Source organism: Procambarus clarkii, chromosome 76 (assembly GCF_040958095.1).
Source record: "Procambarus clarkii isolate CNS0578487 chromosome 76, FALCON_Pclarkii_2.0, whole genome shotgun sequence".
In the NCBI taxonomy this organism is placed as follows: Eukaryota; Metazoa; Arthropoda; class Malacostraca; order Decapoda; family Cambaridae; genus Procambarus; species Procambarus clarkii.
In genome coordinates this window covers 3,439,431-3,460,736 of record NC_091225.1, presented here as the reverse complement: position 1 = coordinate 3,460,736, position 21,306 = coordinate 3,439,431, and positions in this window count along the sequence as shown.

Sequence of the window (21,306 nt, the reverse complement as noted above, 5' to 3'; positions counted from 1 at the left end):
AGTTTTCAAAATATCCCAACCATTCCAATATCGAGGCCTGAGCCATATTTTGTAGCCAAATTCTGGCTCTCTGCACGTATTCGCAGTTTGAAATTTCGACTTTTTATACGGAACATATGATAAGTATTGATAGCGGCGTTTGGTCACATTTGTCCCAATCCGCCCTGCAATTTTCAAAATATCGCAAACATCCCAATTTCGAGGCCTGAGCCATATTTTGGAGCCAAATTCTGGCTCTATGCACGTATTCGCGGTTTGAAATTACGATTTTTTATACCCAACATATGCCAAGTCCTAAAAGCGGCAGTGAGTGACATTTTGCACAAACTCCCCTGCAGTTTTCGAAATATCCCAATTTCGAAGCCTGAGCCATATTTTGGAGCCAAATTCTGGCTCTCTGCACGTATTCGCAGTTTGAATTTACGACTTTTATACCCAACATATGCCAAGTACTGAAAGCGGCGTTTGGTCATATTTGTCCCAAACTCCCCTACAATTTTCAAAATATCCCAAACATCCCAATTTCGAGGCCTGAGCAATATTTTGGAGCCAAATTCTGGCTCTATGCACGTATTCGCAGTTTGAAATTACGATTTTTTTATACCCAACATATGCCAAGTCCTAAAAGCGGCAGTGAGTGACATTTTGCACAAACTTCCCTGCAGTTTTCGAAATATCCCAATTTCGAAGCCTGAGCCATATTTTGGAGCCACATTCTGGCTCTCAGCACGTATTCGCAGTTTGAAATTGCGACTATTTTTATACCCAACATATGCCAAGTACTGAAAGCTGCGTTTGGTCATATTTGTCCCAAACTCCCCTGCAGTTTTCAAAATATCCCAAACATCCCAACTTCGACGCCTGAGCCACATTTTGGAGCCAAGTTCTGGCTCTCTGGACGTATTCGCAGCTTGAAATTGAAATTACTCTTCAAAATCAGCCTTGGATGGGTAGTGAACTTACAGTAACACTCAAAGATGTACATAGAAATATGCAATAAAATATAATTACACAATAAATGGTTATTCCTACCCTTGATAGGGTCAGCACAAAAATGAATAATATATATATCACTAACTAGCTCAAGTCTAGTCGTGAGAATTTCTACTTAAGAAACTACAAATTTATTTAGTCTGTGTTTGTGCCAAATTCAGCACAATCACAGCCTAAATTGCTACCTAATAAATGTTGGCAAAGATTATATTGTGGTGCAGTAAAGTGCAAATAATTGTGCTGTATTTTTGGGTTTTTGGATTTTTATAGTTTATATAATATACACTGGTAGAATTATGTGTATAAGAAATTAAATGAACACAAGAGAATTAATTGTGTTTGGCAAGTATTCTACTGCAGTAAATAATATCTAACTCCTGAATGTACTCCTAATTGTGGAATAAAATGTTATCAGGGTTAGTAATGATTAATTAGTATGGGATCAGCAATTTATATTAATATACTGGATCCTAAAATGTTAATGAATTCACTGACTTGAGTGAATCAGTAATTATGACATGAATTCAGGCTATAATGGACAGTCTGCTGACAGCTGTATATTAAAATATTTGTATAGCCCAAATAGTTACCACATAATTGGTGTTAGTGAGGAATTAATATATAAGTTATGAGCTGTTACTCCTGGTGACCTAAAGATTCTTACTTCAGTATGAAGTGTAGGCCTAAGTGTTGTGGGCAATTAACTGTGTCCCACGAGTGCTACCTTATACATAAGGTATAAGTAGCAATGACTTGGTGTGACTTAGGCTAACCTATGTGTTACGCTGCCGGTAGACACAATTAATTAAAATGGTTAGTCTAGACTACTTCACACGGTGATTAGTTATTACTAATTTGTATGTATATTTATATTTTATGTTTATCCGGTTCGATAAGGACCATAATGTGGGACATTTGGGGCTCGACTCTATTTATTTAATTATTAAAGTAATGAAATCAATTACGAAGGACCACCCGCTTTTATAGTAAAGAGGGAAACTAATAAAATGTGATCATTAGAAATACCTGTAAGAACCAGTGACTATTGATAAATATTAGGACATATAATCACTTGAGTAATTAATGGGCTGTATAAATAAATATTGAATCAAAGCCTCAAACCTCAAACACCTACATAGGGGGTTATTGCTAGAACTTCATATATGTCTAGGAACTAGTGTGGTTCGTACACCAGTTCATTGTGTAATAACCTAATCTTATGACCAATTAAAGAATCAATAGAAAATTTGTCACCAATAAGAATATAGATTATAAATATCAGAAATTAATCATTATAATAAACACGTATTATCTCCAGTGTACAGCATTCTATAAATGATAACTAAAATACTGATAATTTGAATAATCAAAGAAATACGAAAGTCTTAGCTTGAAGACGTTTTCAAAGACATCAGTTTCCAATCATCCTCGGGATCTCCGGAATTCCTCGTAGAACACTGGGAGATGAATAACACGGGTAAAGTAACAGCTCGTGGAATTCCTCACACGCGAGCTGTAAATTAAGGGATATTACGTAGCAATGTACTAGGCTACTAAGTATCTATATTCAAGAAATTGGGAATAAAATTAATTTAGAATACTAACATGTGGTTTATTTATATCGCTCGACGTAACGACAAGCTACCCTGCTATATACAATCTCTAATGATGCATCAAAAGGGAGTTATATAAGTACTTAGCTAATAGGGCACTGTATAAGTTGAAGCTTGCCGAAACCGCGTCTCAGGCTCTTGTGTTACAATGGCGAACACGTGGTAGCTAGCTTGGCTTGGATGTCGACGCGTTTATTTGGCCGGTCACGATGGATCACGGAGAACAAATTAACTAGTTCCGGGATGAATGTCAGGTTAAAATTTGCTGACAATTCACCACAACGTATCCTAGACTCTGACACCAAAACGAGTTGCTCAATTCCGCAACAAGTCTTCACGCCGCACACAGGCGACTTCTCCTCGAGCTGGCGTCTACCACCACAATGGCTTCTCCCTCTCCACCCCGCGTCCCGCATTTGCTACACAAATTATTTATCACGAATAATATTATTTCGCGCAGTTGTGGCTAAAATGCTTTGATAAAGACTGGGTTGTAATTCTAGGGAGCTAAATATTATTACTTTCTCGTCTTACGATGGTAAACGAGAAATGGAGATGATTTTAGTTCTCTCCGTGGCATTCACGCGTGACGTTAAATTCATTACTTGATAACAGTTGTAACTAAAAACTCTCGATTTGGCATTATTTGGGAGTTATGTTATCGGTAAATAATTATCACACGGAATACTGCTGATTTTAGAGAACCACACTCAATTCTCTAACACACTGGATATAAATGTGTTTAACTTGGTAGAATCTGACGCAATACTGGCGTTTGGTTACGTAGGAATTCCAGCATTGTTGTACAGATACAATTATTAGTTCATGTGAACACTACTGTTAGTTAATTTTAGTTACTACAGTAATTAGAATATTTTAGTAATAGTTAATAATAATACAACAGTATTGTATTAGTGTTGGAAATTTCCAACACCATAGTTCACTAGTGGTAACAACCAGTAAGTTAGTCTAGTGCTCCCCATGGGCCACTAGTGGTAACAACCAGTAAGTTAGCCTTGGTCTCCCCATGGGCAACTAGTGGTAACAACCAGTAAGTTAGCCTTGGTCTCCCCATGGGTCACTAGTGGTAACAACCAGTAAGTTACCCTAGTGCTCCCAATGGTTCACTAACGGTAACAACCAGTAAGTTAGCCTAGTGCTCCCCATGGGCCACTAGCGGTAACAACCAGTAAGTTAGCATAGTGTTCCCCGTGGGTCCCTAGTGATAACAACCAGTAAGTTAGCCTTGTGCACCCCATGGGTCACTAGTGGTAACAACCAGTATGTTAGCCTAGTGCTCCCTTGGTTCACTAACGGTAACAACCAGTAAGTTAACGTAGTGCTCCCCATTCTTCACTAGTGATAACAACCAGTAATTTAGCCTAGTGCTCTCAATGGTTCGCTAGCGGTAACAACCAGTAAGTTAGCCTAGTGCTCCCTGTGGGTCAATAGTGGTAACAACCAGTAAGTTAGCCTAGAGCTCCCCATGGTTCACTAGCGGTATCAACCAGAAAATTAGACTAGTGCTCCAGTGGGTCACTAGTGGTAACAACCAGTAAGTTAGCCTAGTGCTCTACATGGTTCACAAGTGGTAACAACTAGTCAGTTAAGCTAGTGCCCCCATGGGCCACTAGTGATAATAGCCAGTAAGGTAGCCAAATGCCCCCATGGGTCACTAGTGGTAACAACCAGTAAGTTAGCCTATTGCTCTCCATGGGTCACTAGTTGTATCAAGCAATAAGTTAGCCTAGTGCTCCTATGGTTCACTAGTGGTAACAATCAGTAAGTTACCCTAGAGCTCCTTATGGTTCACTAGTCGTAACAACTAGTAAGTTAGCCTAGTTCTCCCCAAGGTTCACTAGAGGTAACAACCAGTGTGTTAGCCTAGAAGTCCAAATGGGTAACTAATGGTAACAACCAGTAAGTTAGCCTAGTGCTCCACATGGTTCACTAGTGGTAACAACTAGTAAGTTAGCCAAGTGATTCTTGTGGGTCACTATTGGTAACAACCAGTAATTTAGCCTAGTGCTCCCCATGGTTCACTAGAGGTAATAAGCAGTAAGTTAGCCTAATGCTCTCATGGTTCACTAGTGGTAACAACCAGTATGTTAGCCTAGTGCTCCCCAGTGGTCACTAGTGGTAACAACCAGTATGTTAGCCTAGTTCTCCACATGGTTCACTAGTGGTAACAACCAGTAAGTTAGCCCAGTGCTCCCCATTGGTCACTAGTGGTGACAACCAGTAAGTTAGCCTAGTGCACCCCATGGGTCACTAGTGAAAACATGCAGTAAGTTAACCTAGTGCTCCCCATGGGTCACTAGCAGTAACAACCAGTAAGTTAGCCTAGTTCTCCCCATGGTTCACTAGAGGTAACAACCAGTAAGTTAGCCTAGTGCTCCCATGGTTCACTAGTGGTAACAACCAGTAAGTTAGCCTAGTGCTCCCATGGTTCACTAGTGGTAACAAACAGTAAGTTAGCCTAGTGCTCCCCATGGTTCAATAGTGGTAGCAAAAAGTAAGTTAGCCTAGTGTTCAACATGGGTCACTAGTTGTATCAAGCAATAAGTTAACTAGTGCTCCTATGGTTCACTAGTGGTAACAATCAGTAAGTTACCCTAGAGCTCCTTATGGTTCACTAGTGGTAACAACTAGTAAGTTATCCTAGTGCTCCCATGGTTCACTAGTGGTAACAACCAGTATGTTAGCCTAGTGCTCCCCATGGTTCACTAGAGGTAACAACCAGTAAGTTAGCCTAGTGCTCCCATGGTTCACTAGTGGTAACAACCAGTATGTTAGCCTAGTGCTCCAAATGGGAAACTAGTGGTAACAACCTGTAAGTTAACCTAGTGCTCCACATGGTTCACTAGTGGTAACAGCCACTAAGTTAGCCTAGTGCTTCTTGTGGGTCACTATTGGTAACAACCAGTAAGTTAGCCTAGTGCTCCCCATGGTTCACTAATGGTAACAACCGGTTAGTTTGCCTAGTGCTCCCATGGGTCACTAGTGGTTACAGCCAGTAAGTTAGCCTAGTGCTCCCTATGGGTCACTAGTGGTAACAACCAGTAAGTTAGCCTAGTGCTCCTAATGGGTCACTAGTGGTAACTACCAGTAAGTTAGCCAAGTGCTCCACATGGTTCACTAGTGGTAACAAAAAGTATGTTAGCCTAGTGCTTCTTGTGGGTCACTAGTGGTAACTACCAGTAAGTTAGCCTAGTGCTCCACATGGTTCACTAGTGGTAACAACTAGTAAGTTAGCCTAGTGCTTCTTGTGGGTTACTAGTGGTAACAACCAGTTAGTTAGACTAGTGCTTCCCATGGTTCACCAGTGGTAACAACCAATAAGATAGCCGAGTGCTCCAAATGGTTCACTAGTTCACTAATTCACTAGTAACCAACCAGGAGGAATGGTCGACGACCGGGCCACGAGGACGCTAAGCCCCGAAAGCTCCTCAAGGTAACCTCAAGGTAAAGTGATAACAACCAGTAAGTTAGCCTAGTGTTCCCCACGGTACACTAGTGTTAATAACCAATAAGTTAGCCTAGTGCTCCTCATGGTTCACTAGTGGTAACAACCAATAAGTTAGCCTAGTGCTCCCCATGGTTCACTAGTGGTAACAACCAATAAGTTAGCCAAGTGCTCCTCACGGTTCAATATTGGTAACAACCAGTAAGTTACCCCCCTAGTGCTCCCCATGGTTCACTAGTGGTAACATCCAGTTAGTTACCCTAGTGCTCCCATGGGCCACTAGTGATAATAGCCAGTAAGGTAGCCAAATGCCCCCATGGTTCACTAGTTGCATCAAGCAATAAGTTAGCCTAGTGCTCCTATGGTTCACTGGTGGTAACAATCAGTAAGTTACCCTAGAGCTCCTTATGGTTCACTAGTGGTAACAACTAGTAAGTTAGCCTAGTTCTCCCCATGAATCACTAGAGGTAACAACCAGTAAGTTAGCCTAGTGCTCCGATGGTTCACTAGTGGTAACAACCAGTATGTTAGCCTACTAGTCCAAATGGGTAACTATTGGTAACAACCAGTAAGTTAGCCTAGTGCTCCCCATGGTTCACTAGTGGTAACAAACAGTAAGTTAGCCTAGTGCTCCCCATGGGTCACTAGCGGTAACAACCAGTAAGTTAGCCTACTGCTCTCCATGGGTCACTAGTTGTAACAAACAGTAAGTTAGCCTAGTGCTCTCCATGGGTCACTAGCAATAACAATCAGTAAGATAGCCTAGTGCTCTCAATGGGTCACTAGTTGTAACAAACAGTAAGTTAGCCTAGTGCTCTCCATGGTTCACTAGCGATAACAATCAGTAAGTTAGCCTAGTGCTCTCCATGGGTCACTAGTTGTAACAATCAGTAAGTTAGCCTAGTGCTCTCCATGGTTCACTAGTGGTAACCACCAGTAATTTAGCCTAGTGCTCCCCATGGTTCACTAGAGGTAATAAGCAGTAAGTTAGCCTAATGCTCTCATGGTTCACTAGTGGTAACAACCAGTGTGTTAGCCTAGTTCTCCACATGGTTCACTAGTGGTAACAACCAGTGTGTTAGCCTAGTTCTCCACATGGTTCACTAGTGGTAACAACCAGTAAGTTAGCCTAGTGCTTCCCATGGTTCACTAATGGTAACAACCGGTTAGTTAGCCTAGTGCTCCCATGGGTCACTAGTGGTTACAGCCAATAAGTTAGCCTAGTGCTCCTAATGGGTCACTAGTGGTAACTACCAGTAAGTTAGCCTAGTGCTCCACATGGTTCACTAGTGGTAACAACTAGTAAGTTAGCCTAGTGCGTCTTCTGGGTCACTTGTGGTAACAACCAGTTAGTTAGCCTAGTGCTTCCCATGTTTCACCAGTGATAACAACCAATAAGATAGCCGAGTGCTCCAAATGGTTCACTAGTTCACTAATTCACTAGTAACCAACCAGGAGGAATGGTCGACGACCGGGCCACGAGGACGCTAAGCCCCGAAAGCTCCTCAAGGTAACCTCAAGGTAAAGTGATAACAACCAGTAAGTTAGCCTAGTGTTCCCCACGGTACACTAGTGTTAACAACCAATAAGTTAGCCTAGTGCTCCAAATGGTTCACTAGTGATAACAACCAGTAAGTTAGCCTAGTGCTCCCGATGGTTCACTAGTGGTAGCAACCAATAAGTTAGCCTAGTGCTCCCCATAGTTCACTAGTGGTAATAACCAGTAAGTTAGCCTAGTGCTCCCCATAGTTCACTAGTGGTAACAACCAGTAAGTTAGCCTATTGCTCCCCATGGGTCACAAGTGGTAACAACCAGTAAGTTAGCCTAGTGCTCTCCATGGGTCACTAATTGTATCAAGCAATAAGTTAGCCTAGTGCTCCTATGGTTCACAAGTGGTAACAATCAGTAAGTTACCCAAGAGCTCCTTATGGTTCACTAGTGGTAACAACTACTAAGTTAGCCTAGTTCTCCCCATGGTTCACTAGAGGTAACAACCAGTAAGTTAGCCTAGTGCTCCCATGGTTCACTAGTGGTAACAACCAGTATGTTAGCCTAGTGCTCCCCATGGTTCACTAATGGTAAAAACCAGTTAGTTAACCTAGTGCTCCCATTGGTCACTAGTGGTTACAGCTCGTAAGTTAGCCTAGTGCTCCCATGGGTCACTAGTGGAAACAACTAGTAAGTTAGCCTAGTGCTCCCATGGGTCACTAGTGGAAACAACTAGTAAGTTAGCCTAGTGCTTCTTGTGGGTCACTAGTGGTAACAACCAGTAGGTTAGCCTAGTGCTCCAAATGGTTCACTTGTGATAATAACCAGTAAGTTAGCCTAGTGCTCCAAATGGTTCACTAATGGTAACAACCAGTTAGTTAGCCTAGTGCTCCCAGGGGTCACTAGTGATAACAACTAGTAAGGTAGCCTAGTGCTCGCCACGGTACACTAGTGTTAACAACCAATAAGTTAGCCCTAGTGCCCTAAATGGTTTACTAGTGACAACACCCAGTAAGTTAGCCTAGTGCTCCCTATGGTTCACTAGTGGTAACAACCAATAAGTTAGCCTAGTGCTCCCTATAGTTCAATAGTGGTGACAACCAGTAAGTTAGCCTAGTGTTCCCCATAGATCACTGGTGGTAGCAACCAGTAAGTTAGCCTAGTGCTCCCCGTGGACCTCAGTGGTAACAACCAGTAAGTTAGCCTAGTGCTCCCCATGGGTCATTAGTGGTAACATCCAGTAAGTTAGCCTAGTGCTCCCCATGGGTCACTAGCGGTAACAACCAGTAAGTTAGCCTACTGCTCTCCATGGGTCACTAGTTGTATCAAGCAATAAGTTAGCCTAGTGCTCCTTTGGTTCACTAGTGGTAACAATCAGTAAGTTACCCTAGAGCTCCTTATGGTTCACTAGTGGTAACAACTAGTAAGTTAGCCTAGTTCTCCCCATGGTTCACTAGATGTAACGACCAGTAAGTTAGCCTAGTGCTCCCAAGGTTCACTAGTGATAACAACCAGTAAGTTAGCCTAATGCTCCCCATGGGTCACTAGCGGTAACAACCAGTAAGTTAGCCTAGTGCTTCCCATGCTTCACTAGTGGTAACAACAAATAAGTTAGCCTAGTGCTCCTATGGTTCACTAGTGGTAACAATCAGTAAGTTACCCTAGAGCTCCTTATGGTTCACTAGTGGTAACAACTAGTAAGTTAGCCTAGTTCTCCCCAAGGTTCACTAGAGGTAACAACCAGTAAGTTAGCCTAGTGCTCCCCATGGGTCACTAGTGGTAACAACCAGTAAGTTAGCCTAGTGCTTCTTGTGGGTCACTAGTGGTAACAACCAGTTAGTTAGCATAGTGCTTCCCATGGTTCACCAGTGGTAACAACCAATAAGATAGCCGAGTGCTCCAAATGGTTCACTAGTTCTCTAATTTACTAGTAACCAACAAGGAGGCCTGGTCGACGACCGGGCCGCGGGGACGCTAAGCCCCGAAAGCACCTCAAGGTAACCTAAAGGTAAGGTGATAACAACCAGTAAGTTAGCCTAGTGCTCCCCATGGTTCACTAGTGGTAACAACCAATAAGTTAGCCTAGTGCTCCTCACGGTTCAATAGTGGTAACAACCAGTAAGTTACCCCTAGTGCTCCCCATGGTTCACTAGTGGTAACATCCAGTTAGTTACCCTAGTGCTCCCATGGGCCACTAGTGATAATAGCCAGTAAGGTAGCCAAATGCCCCCATGGTTCACTAGTTGTATCAAGCAATAAGTTAGCCTAGTGCTCCTATGATTCACTGGTGGTAACAATCAGTAAGTTACCCTAGAGCTCCTTATGGTTCACTAGTGGTAACAACTAGTAAGTTAGCCTAGTTCTCCCCATGGTTCACTAGAGGTAACAACCAGTAAGTTAGCCTAGTGCTCCCATGGTTCACTAGTGGTAACAACCAGTATGTTAGCCTAGTAGTCCAAATGGGTAACTATTGGTAACAACCAGTAAGTTAGCCTAGTGCTCCCCATGGTTCACTAGTGGTAACAAACAGTAAGTTAGCCTAGTGCTCCCCATGGGTCACTAGCGGTAACAACCAGTAAGTTAGCCTACTGCTCTCCATGGGTCACTAGTTGTAACAAACAGTAAGTTAGCCTAGTGCTCTCCATGGGTCACTAGCGATAACAATCAGTAAGTTAGCCTAGTGCTCTCCATGGGTCACTAGTTGTAACAAACAGTAAGTTAGCCTAGTGCTCTCCATGGTTCATTAGCGATAACAATCAGTAAGTTAGCCTAGTGCTCTCCATGGGTCACTAGGTGTAACAATCAGTAAGTTAGCCTAGTGCTCTCCATGGTTTACTAGTGGTAACCACCAGTAATTTAGCCTAGTGCTCCCCATGGTTCACTAGAGGTAATAAGCAGTAAGTTAGCCTAATGCTCTCATGGTTCACTAGTGGTAACAACCAGTGTGTTAGCCTAGTTCTCCACATGGTTCACTAGTGGTAACAACCAGTGTGTTAGCCTAGTTCTCCACATGGTTCACTAGTGGTAACAACCAGTAAGTTAGCCTAGTGCTTCCCATGGTTCACTAATGGTAACAACCGGTTAGTTAGCCTAGTGCTCCCATGGGTCACTAGTGGTTACAGCCAATAAGTTAGCCTAGTGCTCCTAATGGGTCACTAGTGGTAACTACCAGTAAGTTAGCCTAGTGCTCCCATGGGTCACTAGTGGTTACAGCCAATAAGTTAGCCTAGTGCTCCTAATGGGTCACTAGTGGTAACTACCAGTAAGTTAGCCTAGTGCTCCACATGGTTCACTAGTGGTAACAACTAGTAAGTTAGCCTAGTGCTTCTTCTGGGTCACTAGTGGTAACAACCAGTAAGTTAGCCTAGTGCTTCCCATGTTTCACCAGTGATAACAACCAATAAGATAGCCGAGTGCTCCAAATGGTTCACTAGTTCACTAATTCACTAGTAACCAACCAGGAGGAATGGTCGACGACCGGGCCACGAGGACGCTAAGCCCCGAAAGCTCCTCAAGGTAACCTCAAGGTAAAGTGATAACAACCAGTAAGTTAGCCTAGTGTTCCCCTCGGTACACTAGTGTTAACAACCAATAAGTTAGCCTAGTGCTCCAAATGGTTCACTAGTGATAACAACCAGTAAGTTAGCCTAGTGCTCCCGATGGTTCACTAGTGGTAACAACCAATAAGTTAGCCTAGTGCTCCCCATGGTTCACTAGTGGTAACAACCAATAAGTTAGCCTTGTGCTCCGCATGGTTCACTAGTGGTAATAACCAGTAAGTTAGGCTAGTGCTCCCCATAGTTCACTAGTGGTAATAACAAGTAAGTTAGCCTAGTGCTCCCCATAGTTCACTAGTGGTAACAACCAGTAAGTTAGCCTATTGCTCCCCATGGGTCACAAGTGGTAACAACCAGTAAGTTAGCCTAGTGCTCTCCATGGGTCACTAGTTGTATCAAGCAATAAATTAGCCTAGTGCTCCTATGGTTCACAAGTGGTAACAATCAGTAAGTTACCCTAGAGCTCCTTATGGTTCACTAGTGGTAACAACTAGTAAGTTAGCCTAGTTCTCCCCATGGTTCACTAGAGGTAACAACCAGTAAGTTAGCCTAGTGCTCCCATGGTTCACTAGTGGTAACAACCAGTATGTTAGCCTAGTAGTCCAAATGGGTAACTAATGGTAACAACCAATAAGTTAGCCTAGTGCTCCCCATGGTTCACTAGTGGTAACAACCAGTTAGTTAGCCTAGTGCTCCCATTGGTCACTAGTGGTTACAGCTCGTAAGTTAGCCTAGTGCTCCCATGGGTCACTAGTGGAAACAACTAGTAAGTTAGCCTAGTGCTTCTTGTGGGTCACTAGTGGTAACAACCAGTAGGTTAGCCTAGTGCTCCAAATGGTTCACTTGTGATAACAACCAGTAAGTTAACCTAGTGCTCCAAATGGTTCACTAATGGTAACAACCAGTTAGTTAGCCTAGTGCTCCCAGGGGTCACTAGCGGTAACCACTAGTAAGTTAGCCTAGTGCTTCCCATGCTTCACTAGTGGTAACAACCAATAAGTTAGCCTAGTGCTCCAAATGGTTCACTAGTGATAACAACTAGTAAGATAGCCTAGTGCTCGCCACGGTACACTAGTGTTAACAACCAATAAGTTAGCCCTAGTGCCCTAAATGGTTTACTAGTGACAACACCCAGTAAGTTAGCCTAGTGCTCCCTATGGTTCACTAGTGGTAACAACCAATAAGTTAGCCTAGTGCTCCCTATGGTTCAATAGTGGTAACAACCAGTAAGTTAGCCTAGTGTTCCCCATATATCACTGGTGGTAACAACCAGTAAGTTAGCCTAGTGCTCCCCGTGGACCTCAGTGGTAACAACCAGTAAGTTAGCCTAGTGCTCCCCATGGGTCATTAGTGGTAACATCCAGTAAGATAGCCTAGTGCTCCCCATGGGTCACTAGCGGTAACAACCAGTAAGTTAGCCTACTGCTCTCCATGGGTCACTAGTTGCACCAAGCATTAAGTTAGCCTAGTGCTCCTTTGGTTCACTAGTGGTAACAATCAGTAAGTTACCCTAGAGCTCCTTATGGTTCACTAGTGGTAACAACAAGTAAGTTAGCCTAGTTCTCCCCATGGTTCACTAGAGGTAACGACCAGTAAGTTAGCCTAGTGCTCCCAAGGTTCACTAGTGGTAACAACCAGTATGTTTGCCTAGTGCTCCAAATGGTTCACTAGTGATAACAACCAGTAAGTTAGCCTAGTGCTCCCCATGGGTCACTAGCGGTAACAACCAGTAAGTTAGCCTAGTGCTTCCCATGCTTCACTAGTGGTAACAACCAATAAGTTAGCCTAGTGCTCCTATGGCTCACTAGTGGTAACAATCAGTACGTTACCCTAGAGCTCCTTATGGTTCACTAGTGGTAACAACTAGTAAGTTAGCCTAGTTCTCCCCAAGGTTCACTAGAGGTAACAACCAGTAAGTTAGCCTAGTGCTCCCCATGGGTCACTAGTGGTAACAACCAGTAAGTTAGCCTAGTGCTTCTTGTGGGTCACTAGTGGTAACAACTAGTTAGTTACCATAGTGCTTCCCATGGTTCACCAGTGGTAACAACCAATAAGATAGCCGAGTGCTCCAAATGGTTCACTAGTTCTCTAATTTACTAGTAACCAACAAGGAGGCCTGGTCGACGACCGGGCCGCGGGGACGCTAAGCCCCGAAAGCACCTCAAGGTAACCTAAAGGTAAGGTGATAACAACCAGTAAGTTAGCCTAGTGTTCCCCATGGTTCACTAGTAGTAACAACCAATAAGTTAGCCTAGTGCTCCAAATGGTTCACTAGTGATAACAACCTTTAAGTTAGCCTAGTGCTCCCGATGGTTCACTAGTGGTAACAACCAATAACTTAGCCTAGTGCTCCCGATGGTTCACTAGTGGTAACATCCAATAAGTTAGCCTAGTGCTCCCCATGGTTCACTAGTGGTAACAACCAGTAAGTTAGCCTTGTGCTCCCCATTGTTCACTAGTGGTAACAACCAGTAAGTTAGCCTAGTGCTCTCCATAGGTCACTAGTGGTAACAACCAGTAAGTTACCCTAGTGCTCCCCATGGTTCACTATTGGTAATAACCAGTTAGTTAGACTAGTGCTCTCCATGGTTCACTAGGCCTAACAACTAGTAAGTTAGCCTAGTGCTCCCTATGGGTCAACAGGTGTAACAACCAGTAAGTTAACCTAGTGCTCGCCATGGTTCACTATTGGTAACAACCAGTTAGTTAGCCTAGTGCTCCCATGGGTCACTAGTTGTAACAATCAGTAAGTTAGCCTAGTGCTCCCTTGGGTCACTAGTGGTAACAACCAGTAAGTTAGCCTAGTGCTCCCCATGGGTCACTAGTTGTAACAATCAGTAAGTTAGCCTAGAGCTCCCCATGGTTCACTAGAGGTAATAAGCAGTAAGTTAGCCTAGTTCTCCACATGGTTCACTAGTGGTAACAACCAGTAAGTTAGCCTAGTTCTCCCCATGAGTCACTAATGGTAACAACCAGTAAGTTAGCCTAGTGCTCCCATTGGTCACTAGTGGTGACAACCAGTAAGTTAGCCTAGTGCACCCCATGGGTCACTAGTGAAAACAAGCAGTAAGTTAACCTAGTGCTCCCCATGGGTCACTAGCAGTAACAACCAGTAAGTTAGCCTAGTGCTCCCCATGGGTCACTAGTAGTAGCAACCAGTAAGTTAGCCTAGTGTTCCCCATTGGTCACTAGTGGTAACAACCGGTACGTTAGCCTAATGCTCCTAATGGTTTACTAGTGGTAACAACCAATAAGTTAGCCTATTGCTCCCAAGGGTCATTAGCGGTGACAACTAGTCAGTTAGCCTAGTGCTTCCCATGGTTCACTAGTGGTAACAACCAATAACTTAGCCTAATGCTCCAAATGGTTCACTAGTGATAACAACCAGTAAGTTAGCCTAGTGCTCCCAGGGGTCACTAGCAGTAACAACTAGTAAGTTAGCCTAGTGCTTCCCAGACTTCACTAGTAATAACAACCAAAAATTAGCCTAGTGCTCCAAATGGTTCACTAGTGATAACAACTATTAAGATAGCCTAGTGCTCCCCATTGTACACTAGTGTTAACAACCAATAAGTTAGTCCTAGTGCCCCAATTGGTTCACTAGTGACAACACCCAGTAAGTTAGCCTATTGCTCCCTATGGATCACTAGTGGTAACAACTAGTAAGTTAGCCTAGTGCTCCCCATGGGTCACTAGTGGTAACAACCAATAAGTTAGCCTAGTTCTCTCCATGGGTCACTAGTGGTAACAACCAGTAAGTTAGGTAGTGTTCACTAGCGGTAACAACCAGTAAGTTAGCCTAGTGCTCTCCATGGGTCACTAGTTGTATCAAGCAATAAGTTAGCTTAGTGCTCCTATGTTTCACCAGTGGTAACAATCAGTAAGTTACCCTAGAGCTCCTTATGGTTCACTAGTGGTAACAACTATTAAGTTAGCCTAGTTCTCCCCATGGTTCACTAGAGGTAACAACCAGTAAGTTAGCCTAGTGCTCCCATGGTTCACTAGTGGTAACAACCAGTATGTTAGCCTAGTGCTCCAAATGGGTAACTAGTGGTAACAACCAGTAAGTTAGCCTAGTGCTCCACATGGTTCACTAGTGGTAACAGCCAGTACGTTAGCCTAGTGCTCCAAATGGGTCAGTAGTGGTAACAACTATTAAGTTAGCCTAGTTCTCCCCATGGTTCACTAATGGTAACAACCAGTTAGTTAGCCTAGTGCTCCCTATGGGTCACTAGTGGTAACAACCAGTATGTTAGCCTATTGCTCCCTATGGGTCACTAGTGGTAACAACTAGTAAGTTAGCCTAGTGCTCCCCATGGGTCACTAGTGGTAACTACCAGTAAGTTAGCCTAGTGCTCCACATGGTTCACTAGTGGTAACAACTAGTAAGTTAGCCTAGTGCTCCTTGTGGGTCACTAGTGGTAACAACCAGTTAGTTAGCCTAGTGCTTCCCATGTTTCACCAGTGGTAACAGCCAATAAGATAGCCGAGTGCTCCAAATGGTTCACTAGTTCACTAATTCACTAGTAACCAACCAGGAGGCCTGTTCGACGACCGGGCCGCAGGGACGCTAAGCCCCGAAAGCACCTCAAGGTAACCTCAAGGTAAGGTGATAACAACCAGTAAGTTAGCCTAGTGTTCCTTACGGATCACTAGTTGTAACAACTAATAAGTTAGCCTAGTGCTCCAAATGGTTCACTAGTGGTGACAACCAGTAAGTTAACCTAGTGCTCCCGATGGTTCACTAGTGGTAACAACCAATAAGTTAGCCTAGTGCTCCAAATGGTTCACTAGTGGTAACAACCAATAAGTTAGCTAGTGCTCCCCATGGTTCACTAGTGGTAACAATCAGTAAGTTAGCCTAGTGCTCCCCATGGTTCACTAGTGGTAATAACCAGTTAGTTAGACTAGTGCTCCCCATGGTTCACTAGTGGTAATAACCAGTTAGTTAGACTAGTGCTCCCCATGGGTCACTAGTGGTAACAACCAGTAAGTTAGCCTAGTGCTCCCATTGGTCACTAGCGGTAACAGCCAGTAAGTTAGCCTAGTTCTCCACATGGTTCACTTGTGGTAACAACCAGTAAGTTAGCCTAGTGCTCCCCATGGTTCACTAGAGGTAATAAGCAGTAAGTTAGCCTAATGCTCTCATGGGTCACTAGTGGTGACAACCAGTAAGTTAGCCTAGTGCTCTCATGGTTCAGTAGTGGTAACAACCAGTATGTTAGCCTAGTGCTCCCCATGGATCACTAGTGGTAACAACCAGTAAGTTAGCCTAGTGCTCCCCATGGGGCACTAGTTGTAGCAACCAGTAAGTTAGCCTAGTGCTCCCATGGTTCACTAGTGGTAACAATCAGTAAGTTACCCTAGAGCTCCTTATGGTTCACTAGTCGTAACAACTAGTAAGTTAGCCTAGTTCTCCCCAAGGTTCACTAGAGGTAACAACCAGTGTGTTAGCCTAGAAGTCCAAATGGGTAACTAATGGTAACAACCAGTAAGTTAGCCTAGTGCTCCACATGGTTCACTAGTGGTAACAACTAGTAAGTTAGCCAAGTGCTTCTTGTGGGTCACTATTGGTAACAACCAGTAATTTAGCCTAGTGCTCCCCATGGTTCATTAGAGGTAATAAGCAGTAAGTTAGCCTAATGCTCTCATGGTTCACTAGTGGTAACAACCAGTATGTTAGCCTAGTGCTCCACAGTGGTCACTAGTGGCAACAACCAGTGTGTTAGTCTAGTTCTCCACATGGATCACTAGTGGTAACAACCAGTAAGTTAGCCTAGTGCTCCCCATTGGTCACTGGTGGTGACAACCAGTAAGTTAGCCTAGTGCACCCCATGGGTCACTAGTGAAAACATGCAGTAAGTTAACCTAGTGCTCCCCATAGGTCACTAGCAGTAACAACCAGTAGGTTAGCCTACTTCTCCCCATGGTTCACTAGAGGTAACAACCAGTAAGTTAGCCTAGTGCTCCCATGGTTCACTAGTGGTAACAACCAGTATGTTAGCCTAGTGCTCCCTATGGTTCAATAGTGGTAGCAACCAGTAAGTTAGCCTAGTGTTCCCCATGGTTCAATAGTGGTAGCAACCAGTAAGTTAGCCTAGTGTTTCCCATGGGTCACTAGTTGTATCAACCAGTAAGTTAGCCTAGTGCTCCCATGGTTCACTAGTGGTAACAAACAGTAAGTTAGCCTAGTGCTCCCCATGGTTCAATAGTGGTAGCAACCAGTAAGTTAGCCTAGTGTTCCCCATGGGTCACTAGTTGTATCAAGCAATAAGTTAGCCTAGTGCTCCTATGGTTCACTAGTGGTAACAATCAGTAAGTTACCCTAGAGCTCCTTATGGTTCACTAGTGGTAACAACTAGTAAGTTATCCTAGTTCACCCCATGGTTCACTAGAGGTAACAACCAGTAAGTTAGCCTAGTGCTCTCCATGGGTCACTAGTTGTAACAATCAGTAAGTTAGCCTAGTGCTCTCCATGGTTCACTAGTGGTAACCACCAGTAATTTAGCCTAGTGCTCCCCACGGTTCACTAGAGGTAATAAGCAGGAAGTTAGCCTAATGCTCTCATGGTTCACTAGTGGTAACAACCAGTGTGTTAGCCTAGTTCTCCACATGGTTCACTAGTGGTAACAACCAGTGTGTTAGCCTAGTTCTCCACATGGTTCACTAGTGGTAACAACCAGTAAGTTAACCTAGTGCTTCCCATGGTTCACTAATGGTAACGACCGGTTAGTTAGCCTAGTGCTCCCATGGGTCACTAGTGGTTACAGCCAATAAGTTAGCCTAGTGCTCCTAATGGGTCACTAGTGGTAACTACCAGTAAGTTAGCCTAGTGCTCCACATGGTTCACTAGTGGTAACAACTAGTAAGTTAGCCTAGTGCTTCTTCTGGGTCACTAGTGGTAACAACCAGTTAGTTAGCCTAGTGCTTCCCATGTTTCACCAGTGATAACAACCAATAAGATAGCCGAGTGCTCCAAATGGTTCACTAGTTCACTAATTCACTAGTAACCAACCAGGAGGAATGGTCGACGACCGGGCCACGAGGACGCTAAGCCCCGAAAGCTCCTCAAGGTAACCTCAAGGTAAAGTGATAACAACCTGTAAGTTAGCCTAGTGCTCCCGATGGTTCACTAGTGGTAACAACCAATAAGTTAGCCTAGTGCTCCCCATGGTTCACTAGTGGTAACAACCAATAAGTTAGCCTTGTGCTCCGCATGGTTCACTAGTGGTAATAACCAGTAAGTTAGCCTAGTGCTCTCCATGGCTCACTAGTGGTAACAACCAGTAAGTTAGCCTAGTGCTCCCCATAGTTCACTAGTGGTAATAACCAGTAAGTTAGCCTAGTGCTCTCCATGGGTCACTAGTGGTAACAACCAGTAAGTTAGCCTAGTGCTCACCATAGTTCACTAGTGGTAATAACCAGTAAGTTAGCCTAGTGCTCCCCATAGTTCACTAGTGGTAACAACCAGTAAGTTAGCCTATTGCTCCCCATGGGTCACAAGTGGTAACAACCAGTAAGTTAGCCTAGTGCTCTCCATGGGTCACTAGTTGTATGAAGCAATAAGTTAGCCTAGTGCTCCTATGGTTCACAAGTGGTAACAATCAGTAAGTTACCCAAGAGCTCCTTATGGTTCACTAGTGGTAACAACTAGTAAGTTAGCCTAGTTCTCCCCATGGTTCACTAGAGGTAACAACCAGTAAGTTAGCCTAGTGCTCCCATGGTTCACTAGTGGTAACAACCAGTATGTTAGCCTAGTGCTCCCCATGGTTCACTAATGGTAACAACCAGTTAGTTAGCCTAGTGCTCCCATTGGTCACTAGTGGTTACAGCTCGTAAGTTAGCCTAGTGCTCCCATGGGTCACTAGTGGAAACAACTAGTAAGTTAGCCTAGTGCTCCCATGGGTCACTAGTGGAAACAACTAGTAAGCTAGCCTAGTGCTTCTTGTGGGTCACTAGTGGTAACAACCAGTAGGTTAGCCTAGTGCTCCAAATGGTTCACTTGTGATAATAACCAGTAAGTTAGCCTAGTGCTCCAAATGGTTCACTAATGGTAACAACCAGTTAGTTAGCCTAGTGCTCCCAGGGGTCACTAGCGGTAACCACTAGTAAGTTAGCCTAGTGCTCCCATGGGTCACTAGTGGAAACAACTAGTAAGCTAGCCTAGTGCTTCTTGTGGGTCACTAGTGGTAACAACCAGTAGGTTAGCCTAGTGCTCCAAATGGTTCACTAGTGATAACAACTAGTAAAGTAGCCTAGTGCTCGCCACGGTACACTAGTGTTAACAACCAATAAGTTAGCCCTAGTGCCCTAAATGGTTTACTAGTGACAACACCCAGTAAGTTAGCCTAGTGCTCCCTATGGTTCACTAGTGGTAACAACCAATAAGTTAGCCTAGTGTTCCCTATGGTTCAATAGTGGTAACAACCAGTAAGTTAGCCTAGTGTTCCCCATAGATCACTGGTGGTAACAACCAGTAAGTTAGCCTAGTGCTCCCCGTGGACCTCAGTGGTAACAACCAGTAAGTTAGCCTAGTGCTCCCCATGGGTCATTAGTGGTAACATCCAGTAAGTTAGCCTAGTGCTCCCCATGGGTCACTAGCGGTAACAACCAGTAAGTTAGCCTACTGCTCTCCATGGGTCACTAGTTGTATCAAGCAATAAGTTAGCCTAGTGCTCCTTTGGTTCACTAGTGGTAACAATCAGTAAGTTACCCTAGAGCTCCTTATGGTTCACTAGAGGTAACAACTAGTAAGTTAGCCTAGTGCTCCAAATGGTTCACTAGTGATAACAACCAGTAAGTTGGCCTAGTGCTCCCCATGGGTCACTAGCGGTAACAACCAGTAAGTTAGCCTAGTGCTTCTTGTGGGTCACTAGTGGTAACAACCAGTTAGTTAGCATAGTGCTTCCCATGGTTCACCAGTGGTAACAACCAATAAGATGGCCGAGTGCTCCAAATGGTTCACTAGTTCTCTAATTTACTAGTAACCAACAAGGAGGCCTGGTCGACGACCGGGCCGCGGGGACGCTAAGCCCCGAAAGCACCTCAAGGTAACCTAAAGGTAAGGTGATAACAACCAGTAAGTTAGCCTAGTGCTCCCCATGGTTCACTAGTGGTAACAACCAATAAGTTAGCCTAGTGCTCCTCATCGTTCACTAGTGGTAACAACCAATAAGTTAGCCTAGTGTTCCTCACGGTTCAATAGTGGTATCAACCAGTAAGTTACCCCTAGTGCTCCCCATGGTTCACTAGTGGTAACATCCAGTTAGTTACCCTAGTGCTCCCATGGGCCACTAGTGATAATAGCCAGTAAGGTAGCTAAATGCCCCCATGGTTCACTAGTTGTATCAAGCAATAAGTTAGCCTAGTGCTCCTATGGTTCACTGGTGGTAACAATCAGTAAGTTACCCTAGAGCTCCTAATGGTTCACTAGTGGTAACAACTAGTAAGTTAGCCTAGTTCTCCCCATGGTTCACTAGAGGTAACAACCAGTAAGTTAGCCTAGTGCTCCCATGGTTCACTAGTGGTAACAACCAGTATGTTAGCCTAGTAGTCCAAATGGGTAACTATTGGTAACAACCAGTAAGTTAGCATAGTGCTCCCCATGGTTCACTAGTGGTAACAAACAGTAAGTTAGCCTAGTGCTCCCCATCGGTCACTAGCGGTAACAACCAGTAAGTTAGCCTACTGCTCTCCATGGGTCACTAGTTGTAACAAACAGTAAGTTAGCCTAGTGCTCTCCATGGGTCACTAGCGATAACAATCAGTAAGTTAGCCTAGTGCTCTCCATGGGTCACTAGTTGTAACAAACAGTAAGTTAGCCTAGTGCTCTCCATGGTTCACTAGCGATAACAATCAGTAAGTTAGCCTAGTGCTCTCCATGGGTCACTAGTTGTAACAATCAGTAAGTTAGCCTAGTGCTCTCCATGGTTCACTAGTGGTAACCACCAGTAATTTAGCCTAGTGCTCCCCATGGTTCACTAGAGGTAATAAGCAGTAAGTTAGCCTAATGCTCTCATGGTTCACTAGTGGTAACAACCAGTGTGTTAGCCTAGTTCTCCACATGGTTCACTAGTGGTAACAACCAGTGTGTTAGCCTAGTTCTCCACATGGTTCACTAGTGGTAACAACCAGTAAGTTAGCCTAGTGCTTCCCATGGTTCACTAATGGTAACAACCGGTTAGTTAG